Source organism: Polypterus senegalus, chromosome 1, assembly GCF_016835505.1.
Source record: "Polypterus senegalus isolate Bchr_013 chromosome 1, ASM1683550v1, whole genome shotgun sequence".
In the NCBI taxonomy this organism is placed as follows: domain Eukaryota; kingdom Metazoa; phylum Chordata; class Cladistia; order Polypteriformes; family Polypteridae; genus Polypterus; species Polypterus senegalus.
Genome location: NC_053154.1, coordinates 320,410,822 through 320,422,869, shown reverse-complemented (window position 1 = coordinate 320,422,869; position 12,048 = coordinate 320,410,822). Strand labels below are relative to the sequence as shown.

At 42.7% G+C, this 12,048-nt stretch overlaps 1 protein-coding gene across 2 annotated transcripts in view; it reads right to left on the bottom strand.

Annotated features, from left to right (window-relative positions):
* Positions 1-11,203, bottom strand: part of cpt1ab (carnitine palmitoyltransferase 1Ab (liver)) — a 156,934-nt gene extending 145,731 nt beyond the window's left edge. Inside the window, exon 1 of one of the 2 annotated variants that reach the window (XM_039737040.1) lies at positions 11,006-11,203. The gene's annotated coding sequence lies outside the window, so the exon portion shown is untranslated. The remainder of the gene's footprint in view (positions 1-11,005) is intronic. The other variant, XM_039737048.1, reaches the window with a different exon arrangement.
* Between the last annotated feature and the right edge of the window lie 845 nt (positions 11,204-12,048).

The following is a 12,048-nucleotide window of genomic DNA, read 5'->3' as shown; positions in this document are numbered from 1 at the left end:
AGTTTAATTAACGACAAGAACTGGCACCTCATTAAGCAGCTGGTTAAAGTAAAATTGGCTGGAGTTTGACGCCCTCACTTAGTTGGTCTTCTGCTGGCTTACTCACTTCAAATTTTATTTCTGTTTGGGTGCCATTTCAAGAAAGAAATGAAACAATTCAGAGGAACAATGAAGAAATTCAGGGGAACAAATTTTAAAAAAGTAATTCAATTAAAATGAATTCACAAGAAGTTAATTAGCAGCACAAACAGGGCACTCATTAAAAAAGGGGTTAGAATGAAAACCTGTAGCCACGGTGGTCCTCCAGACTAGGTGATACTCACCTACAGGAGGCAAATACATCCTTCAAGCCAAAGGGATTTTAATGAAGAAACAGATAATGAAGGGTAAATTGTTATGAGGAAGTCTATGAAGGCAGGATATTGTTACGAGAAAAGGGGCTGAACGAGGTCATTATTATTAGAAACCCTATAAAGCACATGATGGGAAATTGTGTGAAGAGGGGATATTTTGTGATAAGAATTGTAATAAGTCTGAAGCTCATGGACTGTTCGGAGCTTAAATCATTTGAACTGAGTCTGAATGTGTGTTGTGCAATACAGCCTGATTCTGCTGCCTGTCTTGAGATTCCGAGTACCTTCTTTGGGGCCGAGGGTGCCTGTGCTGCCTAATCTGCTTCAACAGTGGCTTCACTGAAACCAGAACTGAACTTTAGGAGCGCCAGTAATCAATTCAAGTGAACAGAATAACAGGTTTCTGTGGTATTAATGCATATGCAAGGCTTCTCTAATAAACAATCAGAATTTAAACATGTATAATTAAGAATTAGCTAAGGGAGATAACTATATCTATTTATCAGGACACTGAAAGAATGGCGATTTGAAGCCATATGTGAATAATAAGTTAAAGATTAGTAATTTCAAGAAGTATTATACATTAGCAATGCTTACAATGTCTTGACTGTATTTTTAATAGTTTTGACTTTTTTCTGACTGTATCTTGATAGAAAAAAGTATCAATTTCTACCAAAAACGTGAACATTTCTGAGTTTGCCCAAACGTTTGACTAATACTGTAAATACAACGCACTCCTAAGCATTGGCAATGTAAAGAAGCAAGTGGGATATGTGAAAAGAGCAAACAATATAAAAACAGCCATGAAAAAAATCTTGCCACTCATGTCATATAATCCACATATCAACTCACCACGTCCTAAACACATATATTTTAACTAATATATAGTCCAATAAACCACTCGTAACCAAAATAAAATTCACTCGGACACGAATGAGCTTTTACACTGAACAACAGTCTCCCAATGTTACATTTATATTTCTATCCAAAAATGGAGTACCCTGGGATTATTTTGAAGCAGTATGTGACACTGCAAGGATGAACTGACTTTGTGCTTGATGGAGCAACTCAGATGTGCACAAATACAAGTCGTATTCTCTTCCTGATAATGATTTCATTCGCTTTTCTTGAAGTTTTAATCTTTAGCTCACTTTGCAATGTTAATATCATGTGAAGTGCAGGGTTTTAGAACAAGCTGTTACTGGGCTGCACTCGTAACCAATGGATGAAAGGGGGGGGTCTTCCATTCTAATTTTCGTTCACGTCTGAGTGTTTGTTCACAACAGCATTTTCTGGAAGTGGTTTATTTTGGTCTTTGGTATACTTTATTAAACCCCAACTATTAAACAATATTTCAGTAAAAATACAAGTGTGGGAAACGTTGTGAGCATACAAATGGATGGCTTGACGGGTGACACTGATACTTTTGATGATGTTTGCTGTAGTCCTGTGTTGGATACTTATTCTATCAGGAACTTTTTTATTTCCTCTCTGCATGAAAACTTTAAGATTATATTTTTTTTTATTACTGGCTATCGGTACAAACTACAGGTGCCGGTCATAAAATTAGAATATCATGACAAAGTTGATTTTTTTCAGTAATTCCATTCAAAAAGTGAAACTTGCATATTAGATTCATTCATTACACACAGACTGATGTATTTCAAATGTTTATTTCTTTTAATGTTGATGATTATAACTGACAACTAATGAAAGTCCCAAATTCAGTATCTCGGAAAATTTGAATATTGTGAAAAGGTTCAATATTGAAGACACCTGGTGCCACACTCTAATCAGCTAATTAACTCAAAACACCTGCAAAAGCCTTTAAATGGTCTCTCAGTCGAGTTCTGTAGGCTACACAATCATGGGGAAGACTGCTGACTTGACAGTTGTCCAAAAGAGGACCATTGACACCTTGAACAAGGAGGGCAAGACACAAAAGGTCATTGCTGAAGAGGCTGGCTGTTCACAGAGCTCTGTGTCCAAGCACATTAATAGAGAGGCGAAGGGAAGGACAAGATGTGGTAGAAAAAAGTGTACAAGCAATAGGGATAACCGCTTGTACCCTGGAGAGGATTGTGAAACAAAACCCATTCAAAACTGTGTGGGAGATTCACAAAGAGTGGACTGCAGCTGGAGTCAGTGCTTCAAGAACCACCACACACAGACTTATGTAAGACATGGCTTTCAGCTGTCGCATCCCTTGTGTCAAGCCACTCTTGAACAAGAGACAGCATCAGATGCGTCTCGCCTGGGCTAAAGACAAAACTGCTGCTGAGTGGTCCAAAGTTATGTTCTCTGATGAAAGTAAATTTTGCATTTCCTTTGGAAATCAAGGTCCCAGAGTCTGGAGGAAGAGAGGAGAGGCACAGAATCCACGTTGCTTGAGGTCCAGTGTAAAGTTTCCACAGTCAGTGATGGTTTGGGGTGCCATGTCATCTGCTGGTGTTGGTCCATTGTGTTTTCTGAGGTCCAAGGTCAACGCAGCTGTCTACCAGGAAGTTTTAGAGCACTTCATGCTTCCTGCTGCTGACAAACTTTATGGAGATGCAGATTTAATTTTCCAACAGGACCTGGCACCTGCACACAGTGCCAAAACTACCAGTACCTGGTTTAAGTACCATGGTATCCCTGTTCTTGATTGACTAGCAAACTCGCCTGACCTTAACCCCATAGAAAATCTATGGGGTATTGTGAAGAGGAAGATACAATACGCCAGACCCAACAATTCAGAAGAGCTGAAGGCCACAATCAGAGCAACATGGGCTCTCATAACACCTGAGCAGTGCCACAGACTGATCGACTCCATGCCACACCGCATTGCTGCAGTAATTCAGGCCAAAGGAGCCCCAACTAAATATTGAGTGCTGTCCATGCTCATACTTTTCATGTTCATACCTTTCAGTTGGCCAACATTTCTAAAAATCCTTTTTTGCATTGCATTTATATTCTAATTTTTCCGAGATACTGAATTTGGGACTTTCATTAGTTGTCAGTTATAATCATCAACATTAAAAGAAATAAACATTTGAAATACATCAGTCTGTGTGTAATGAATGAATCTAATATGCAAGTTTCAGTTTTTGAATGGAATTACTGAAATAAATCAACTTTGTCATGATATTCTAATTTTATGACCGGCACCTGTACATGGGCTAAGTAACATATTGAAAAATATAATCCTTGGGTGGGGTGTTCCTTTAAAAGAACCCTGCGTGAGAGACTGTGGTTAGGTCAATGTCTGTCCAGTGATGACCTTACCACAGCTTGAATAACCAGTTCAGGCTGCAATATCCCCTAAAGGAACACGCCATCTATCCATCTCTCCTACCATCATTTAAAGTGAAAGGTCGCAAGGGTGCTAAAGCCTGTCCTGGCAGGACTAAAGTGTAAGACAGCAACAAAACCTCTATGAGACCCTAGTCCACAGTAGGGCACACAACCACACTCACCAATACAGAGAAAATCTGTAATCATCAATTCATCTACCATGCATCCTTGTGGGATTTGAGGGAAAAAAAACCCATCAGGACAAACGGAGAATGTGTGGGCTTCACACAGACTATAACCAGGCTGAGATTTAAACCCAGTTTTTTAAAGTTGTGAGATAGCAGTGCTAACCAGTGTGTCACAATGCCATCTTGCAGGAACAAGCCAATTCAAATACTGTAAATAAACACTGTCACTTCTAGCATTCTGTTTTTAACTATGTAATTAGTGTGTGGTTCTGAAAAGAACTGCTTGAAGCGTTTATTTTCTTTCACTAGGGGTGTACTCTGCCAGTTTGAAGCCACCAGAAAGAATTTTCTGGGTGTTACAGGAATTTTGGATTTGTCTTCTTAGTGTGGTGTCTCAAAAAATTCATATTAATCCAAATCCTGTATATGTCAGTCCGGAGCTCTGACAAATTGAGTAAATCCAATCAAGTCGCTTTGCCTACTTGAACTCCTGTGACATAAAAGTAAACTTAGGGACTATTTTGCTTTAGTGTGCTGGGCTGGTAACATCACTTCAAGAGAGACCCACCGAATCAACAAGCTAATTAAAAGGTCAAGCTCAGTTACAGGACAAACTCTAGAGGTTGTACTGAAGGAGACAGTTAATATATTTACATTTATTTATTTGGTCGACACCTTTATTCACAGAGACTTACAACACTTTGGTTACATTTCTTTTCTTTTTCCAGTTGGCGCAAACATGGGTGAAGTGACTTGCTCAGGGTCACACAGAGTCAGTGGCTGGACTTGAACCTGCAACATCAAGGTTTGAAGTCCAAAGCTTTAACCACTGTACGACACTGCCTACACAAATATACGACTGAGTGCTATTATGAACAATGCTACACACCCTCTCTATGACACATTAACACTGAGAACTTTCAGCCAATTAATTAATTCAGCAGACGTGTGTCAAGAACATGCTAAGGGCTCCTTTACACCAACAGCAATATGCCTGCAATGTGACTGCAACAGCCATGTCATAACTTTTCTTTCTTTTGAATATTTCTTGCTTTATAGTCATTCCACTGTGTGTTTAGACCAAATTGTGTGTTTATACTTATTTATCTATTTACTTATCTACCTATTTATGTATTTATTTACTAGCCATTCCCCACGGTTCCGCACGCGTAGTAGTGAAACAGGACAAACTTTAAAAATCAATAAACAAAAAGGTATCACTAACAAGTTACACTCCAAAACGCAGAGGTAGACTGACTCCCGACGTCACGCTTCCCCCTCCCCTCGGCGTGTAGCCTCTGTCTCAGATTAGCGCAAATATATCGCTCCTGTAAGCAAACTATGATTCTCTGCGCAATGAGTAGTTGCAAAATCAGAATGTTCAAACAAATTATAGAAAAAAAACCTGATCTACATCCGTTAAGCAGTTCTCTTGTTCGTTAGCTAAGTGAATGTAAGATATGCCCCAAGGCTGGTGCGTGAATGAGGAGGGTCTCAGCCTGCTGCGTCCCTCTCAGATTCGCGCAAATATATCGGTACAGCAAGCCAACTATGGTACTTAGCACATTGAGAGTAGTTGCACAATCAACCAGAATGTTCAAACAAATTATAGGAAAAAACCTGACCTAAATCCATTAAGTAGTTCTCTTGTTCGCTACCTAAATGGATGTAAGATATGCCCCAAGGCTGGTACATGAGTGAGGAGGGCCCCGTCCCGCGCCCCTCAGCCTGTTGCGTCTCTCTCGGATTTGCGCAAATATATCGGTACCGCGATGAGAGAAGTCACAAAATTAACTGGAATGTTCAAGCAAATTACAGAAAAAAACCCAATCTAAATCTGTTAAGTAGTTATCTTGTGAAAAGTGGACAGACAGACATACATTGGATTTCATATACATATATAGAAATTTTATGAGTTTATGTTAGCAGAAAAATTTCCCCCTGGGGACAAATAAAGTTCTATCTATCTATCTTGAGCTTGGTACATTTCTTCTCAGGCTTATTAAGGCACATTCCAAATAAGTATAAATTTAGTTAACTGCCAACTGAGTGAGTGAAGAATGTGATACACTGGTGTTCTATCCAGGTCTGGTCCCTGTCTGTAGACCACTATGATTCTAAACTGGCCCAATCCTTTCACAGGACAAATGTCGAATGTTGAATCTTTACTTGTACCTGACATATCTGGGACAAACGTTTGCCTCCCATCTAAGCTCTCAAGCTAGAATCACAAACGCCGGAAGTGACACTACTCCAGTGGGCCCTTGAGCAAGGCCCTTATCCTGCAGTGGCTTCATCCTGGGTATGATGTTAATCTGCATCCAGTCCTGCACGCAGGTCCTCCAAATTACAGGGAAAACCTGGGAGTTGGTGGCAGGATTGGCACTCCAGCCACCGTAAAAAAAACTCACACTGTTCTAGTGTGGAACTGAGGTGTCACCTGCTGCACTAGGGTACCAATCCAGGTGGGTTTGCCGTGTGGTGGGTGTGTCAAAACGCTATCAGCGCCTGCTCCCAACTCCCCCATCTTCTAACAGAAATAAACAAGTGCCCTACCAATACCAACCAACCAGAGATCACACACTCACTGGCCACTTTATTAGGTACACCTGATTGCTTGTTCACAAAAAATACCTAGCCAGTCAATCACATGGCAGCAACTCAATGCATTTCAGTATGTAGACATTGTCCAGATGACCTGCTGAAGTACAAACAGAGCACCAGAATGGGGAAGAAAGGGGATTGAAGTGACTTTGAACGTGTCATTGTTGTTGGTGCCAGAAGGGATGGTCTGAGGATTTCAAAACCTGCTGATCTACTGGTATTTTCACATACAGCCATCTGTAGGGTTTACGGAGAATGGGCCGAAAAAGAGAAAAACATCAGTGAGCGGCAGTTCTCTGGGCAAAAATGCCTTGTTGATACCAGAGGTCTGAGGAGAATGGTCAGACTGGTCTGAACTCATAGAAAGGTAACAGCAACTCATATAAGCACTCATTACAACTGAGGTGTGCAGAAGAGCAAATCTGAACACACAACATGTCAAACCTTGAAGCAGGTGGGCTACAGTGAGAGGTGCCTCTCCTGTCAGCTAAGAACAGACAACTTAGGCTGCAATTCACACAGGCTCACGAAAACTGGACAAAAGAAGATTGGAGAAACGTTGTCTGCTTTGACAATCGGATGGTTGGGTTAGAATTTGGTGTCAACAGCATGAAAGCAGGGATCTATCCTGCCTTGTATCAAAAATTCAGGCTGATTGTGGTGGTGTAATGGTGTGGGGGGTATTTTCTTGGCACACTTTGGGCCCCTTTGTACCAACTGAGCATCATTTAAATGCCACAGCCTACCTGAGTATTGTTGCTGACCATGTCCGTCCCTTTGTGACCACAGTGTACTCATCTTCTGATGGCAACTTCCAGCAGGATAATAAGCCATGTCACAAAGCTCAAATCATCTCCAACTGGTTTCTTGAACATGACGATGAGTTCACTGGACTCAAATGGTCCCCACAATCACCAGATCTCAATCCAACAGAGCGCCTTTGGGATGTGGTGGAACAGAAGATTTGCATCATGCAGCCAACAAATCTGCAGCAACTGTGTGATGCTATCATGTCCATATGGACCAAAATTCCTGAGGAATGTTTCCAGCACCTTGTTGAATATATGCCATGAAGACGTACGGCAGTTCTGAAGGCAAAAGGGTCCAATTAGGTGTACCTAATGAACTGGTCAGTGAGTGTATATTGTTTTGAAAGTTTTTTATTTGGGTCCGATTAGAAAAGGGTTTATAATAGTCACTCAGTCATTTTCCAACCCGCTATATCCCAACACAGGGTCACAGGGGTCTGCTGGTGCCAATTCCAGCAAGCACAAGGCGTGAGGTAGAAAACAAACCCCGGGCAGTGCACCAGCACACCGCAGGGCGCATACACACACACACACCCACACACCAAGCAGAGCCGGCCCTAGACAATTTCGGGCCCAAAGCAAACTGATACGGGGCCCGACCCCTGCAGCTAGGGGGTACGGGGCAGAGCTCCGGCCACCAAGCGATTTCCTGCATTCTGAGCTGCAGGAATGTGTTTTCCTGGCATCTACAACCATCACTTTTTGACGATTTCTGTTTGACACTGACAACCGTAACCGTAACACACTGACAGGAGCCAAATTTGCAGGCTGTCAGCGCAGACTGTCGTACAAGGCCCTGAGTGAAGGGTATGAGTGATGGAGGTCGGAGTGGGCCCGCATAAATGTCTTTAGTGACAATACATAAACAGATTAAGCTACATTTTAACCAGCTTTTGCTGTTTTCACCAGGCAGCACGTGCAGATTTTTTTGCTTTTTATATTTTTTAGATATTTTTTTTATTTTATGAAGATGAGATCCACATTATTTTGTTTTTACATTTTCATTCGGTTTTAAAGCTTGTTTTCATACTTTCGAGATATTCAGATTTCCGTATAAAATAACTTACCAGCAGATATTGAAATCTATTTCACACTTTTCAAACCTTGGCAATGGCAAACTCATGAATAAGTTCAGAATAATCAAGAGATTCGACAGCGTTGCGGTATCTTCGACTAATGGAAGTTCAGTCCTGGTGCCAGTGCTGCTGCTGCTACTAGATCTAACCGTTTTTGTTAGGAAGCGTTGCAAAGCGCCTTTTTGGGTAGCAAAGAATTCATCTTTCGCTGCTTTTTCTTCACGTTTTTGAGCATCTGATTTATATTTCTTTGGTGGTGGAACTGAAGACATTTGGAATACAATAATTTCAAACTGTGGAAATTCGGAAATCCTACTACTATCTACAAGACGTTCTTTCTAACAAAATGGAAATATATTGATATGAAGAAAAGTGATGGCTTTACGAAGAGAAGGGCCCCTTTTATGCTCTGTCGAGAATGCAGTGTGGCGGAGCGTCCCAGACTGAAGCATAAGTGGCCGCCTACTGAGGACAGAGGCACAGATGAGCCGTGGAGGCGGCAACAGGCACGCGGGCCTGAGTGAAGCATAATGAAGATTGGAGTGCCGAGTGGAGATGTCCACATGGAGTAATTAGGTGATGGAATATGTTGCCCGTGAATTATATATATAAAAAAATTAGTAATAGAGGTTGGAGTGAAGGAGTCTGTTGCTCCATTGGGCCCTCCGCAACAGTGTCGCATCACAGGAAAAAAAAAAAACCTTGGGTGCAGTGGGCTCCCTCCAGCTTTGGGCCCGAAGCGGTCGCTTCATTCACTTCGCCCTAAGGCCAGCTCTGCACCAAACACACACTAGGGACAATTTAGGATCACCAATGCACCTAACCTGCATGTCATTGGACTGTGGGAGAAAACCGGAGCACCAGGGGGAAACCCACGCAGACACGGGGAGAACATGCAAACTCCACGCAGGGAGGACCTGGGAAGCGAACCACTGCACCACCGTGCTGCCCGGGTTTATAATAGTGAGGGTCAAAATGAGGTTGGGGTGTGTGCTGGTGAGCAGATTGTTATAAGGGCCTGTACTGTAGGTGAAAATGTGACTTTTTCTTTTATTTTTTTATCTAGTATATTCTAAGACCCCTTTGTGAGCAGGGGTCCCTGAGTCTACACCCAAGTCACCCTTGAATGTTGAGCAAGCTATGAACAGAAGGCAGCAACACAACAAAATGTGAAAAAAATGGGTCTGAATACTTTCTGAATCCATATTATTTTGTATGTTATTATTATTCCCGTTTTCTTTTGAAGTTGTACCTTCACCTTGGGGTCCACAGCAGAGACTTTTTCACTAAAATGAATTCTCACCCACGGACTAATTCAAATCGCGTCATTCTTACCTACTGGATAAATGCAAATCCACTAGTAAATCAGTCTTAAAGCCAAAATCCGTGAAACGGTGGGTCTTGGCACGTAAAGTCAAGTCTCCGAAATGTAACCTACAATCGCTAAAGGCCTTCGATCGTGTGACGTGAAGGACACGCCGGCCGGTGTGCAGGGCAGTCTGTCCAGCTGCCTCATTGTCACCAGTCCCCGCCCTTCCCCCTACTTCTCCTCGGTCACGTGGGTGCCTGTGGAAAGTAGGTAAAAGGTCACAGCGCGCGCTGCCAAGAAACCTCTCTTTGCCTGCAACGAAAGAAACAAACCCACGACTGGGGAGTAAGGCTGCCTTCTTCTGAACAAAGCTGTGTTTAATGCACCTTGCGCATGCATGCCCGAAAGGCTTATATTCACGATTTTTCATTTCTCAATGAACGCATTCTCCAATATTCCCTCATAATACAAAAAGACACGGCCCACTATGGGTGATCGTGCCCTATAGCCGGACCGGCCAGGGTCCAGAACAGTGGAAAAAGTGAGCTCGGAAAATTTATGATCACTGCATCCCGATGCATAATCGGTACACAATACCGAACTTCCAAAACCGGAGGCTTACTAGTTCCGTGTTTCATGTTAAGAGCCAAACAATTGCTGCTTTGTTGGGGGTGTATATCACGCGTTGGTTAGTATGATTATTTATTTGAACTTGGTATTAAAATGCACGCAAATCTTTGGATGGTGAGTACGAGGTGTTGCAGTACCCCTCTAAAGCCAGGTCATATGTCAGGTAACCAGGCGCTCATGTGGAGCCGTCATACCAGGCGCGACGGAATGTGCGCTTTAGCCACCCTTGGAGAAGAAGTGCCTAGGGCCACTCTCCATGAAGGTCATCATCTCTCCCAGGATTTGACCCTGCTGCCACATGCTTGTTGCACGTCCCGTGGGGGTTTCGAGCTCGATTTTCTTTTCTAATCTGTACACAGCCCAAAAGCACTGCATTGTGCGGGGGTGTGGTATGCCTGAATAAACTTTGGATCCGCTACTCCTGTTTAACCCCTTGAATATAAAGCGATCGGACCGCTTTTGCTGTTCCTTAATCAATACTTTCAGATGATCGTTTCATATGTCAATTAAGAATGCCAGTTGTACATGACCGAAGCTAAAACTGGGCTTTGTCGAAATCCTCTCAAAATTGTGGTCGTTCGACTCTGATAAACCCCTCTTCTCACATTTACCATGAACTTTATTAATTAAACGTCATCTCATGTCGCGCACACATCAAAAGCCAAACGATTTTAAACACTGTGCGCCACATCCGCAGTGATTCACCACAATTGTCAGCCCTCATTGATTCTACAACAGAAGAAGCAAACGGAATTGAACTTACCTGCTGCACTAAATACGGGACGCCGTGATGCTTGAAACGTTAAGTGGATGGGAAAGGAACAACGGAGTACGGTGGGTCTGGAAGTGCAGTGCGCACATGCAGAACTCGACTGCCTGTCAACGACGGAGAGTGAATGGGAATGTCAACGCAGCGTAAAAAATACCGGGCTCTGTCTACCAAGACCGGCCCCTAGCGTCACCAGCAGCTAAAAGTGAACCCGCTCAACGCGGATGAGGGGCGGGGCTTGCGAGGAGGAGGCGGGAGGCTTCAGTTAGGAGTGCGCCTGCGTGGTGACGTCACGCGGCAGAAACCACTCTACTCCGCATCTACAGCTCGTAAACACGGAAGTCTACAGCTGGAGACGTCTCGCTAGCACGTTTAACGGCCAAGAATGACGTTACCGTCTCGGTTCCTACATTTTTTATTTGTTAGGTGAGTTTTTCATTGTATAAGCAAGCGATGGAGCTGAAATAGACTTGTTTTTCGCTTGTCAATCCCCTGGGATGTTCCGCGCACTACATATACACAGCGGACTGAGGACTAGTGAGTCAGATAGACTTGTTCATTTTTTATTCCTCTCCAAGGATAAACCGAATTTGTGGTGGTTAACGTTTTGCAACTATTTTAAATACAGTAATTACATTTTGCGGATCGCATTGAACCCGAAAAACTCGGTATGCTCGAAGTAATCAACTTTTATCTTTTACATGATCCGGATTTGCCCGGGGTATTTCGTAAGACATTCGGCTTCTGTTGTGTTGCCGTCGGTTAATCGGGTGTATCAGGGGCCCTAAGTAATGTCATGGGGTACTACAGCTTCGGTCTTGGAGGTCTGCGTCGGTAACAGGTTTTTGCTTTAACCAAATTTTCAATTCGATCCCATTTATTTACTACTAAAGCCGTATGTTTTGGGGCTTAGATTTAGTTATCTGTCTTGTTACGAATTCAGAACCCTTAATTACCTATTTCAGTTTTAAACAACAGAATTGAGGCTTTAATTGTTTTCGTGCTTTCTTAACCAGATTCCAGTTGTTAATGAGTTG